At 42.2% G+C, this 578-nt stretch overlaps 1 non-coding gene across 1 annotated transcript; it reads left to right on the top strand.

Annotated features, from left to right (window-relative positions):
* The first annotated feature begins 156 nt into the window (after positions 1 to 156).
* LOC129115879 (5S ribosomal RNA) lies at positions 157 to 275 on the top strand. The gene has a single exon (XR_008533275.1). It is a non-coding gene; the product is annotated as a 5S ribosomal RNA (ribosomal RNA).
* Positions 276 to 578: the final 303 nt, after the last annotated feature.

The raw sequence follows: 578 nt of genomic DNA, 5'->3' as shown, positions 1-578 counted from the left end.
TACAATTGTGAACCTTATAGCCACTTTGTACATTCTGATTTGACATTTAAAAGCTGTGAGTGTGTCTGGCAATCTGCAGGCGCTCCCTGTATAGACGAAAGAGCAAAGTGTGGTGATATAGTATCTTTAAAAGGACCTTTGGTAGGCACAATATTTGCTTACGGCCATACCACCCTGAACACGCCCGATCTCGTCTGATCTCGGAAGCTAAGCAGGGTCGGGCCTGGTCAGTACTTGGATGGGAGACCGCCTGGGAATACCAGGTGCTGTAAGCTTTTTTCACTCCTCTTTACAAAAAGCAGAGGGCGCTGCTGCTTTTTCAGTGGACACCGACAGGGTGGGAAGGATAATAGCTAGATCATGACTTGCCGGTATAGAAATGACACAAATCCAGTTAAATGATGGCTTTCATCATTCCTAAGCTCATCGATCATTTTCTTTTCAATTTTATGCTAACGTATTCTACATTTCAACAGTAAATATTAATCTTTTTACTGCACTACATTTGTGATCCTTATAGCCACTTTGTACATTCTGATTTGACATTTAAAAGCTGTGAGTGTGTCTGGCAATCTGCA

The sequence above is a fragment of the Anoplopoma fimbria genome, unplaced genomic scaffold (assembly GCF_027596085.1).
Source record: "Anoplopoma fimbria isolate UVic2021 breed Golden Eagle Sablefish unplaced genomic scaffold, Afim_UVic_2022 Un_contig_1779_pilon_pilon, whole genome shotgun sequence".
Lineage (NCBI taxonomy): Eukaryota > Metazoa > Chordata > Actinopteri > Perciformes > Anoplopomatidae > Anoplopoma > Anoplopoma fimbria.
This window is presented reverse-complemented; position numbering and strand designations above follow the sequence as displayed.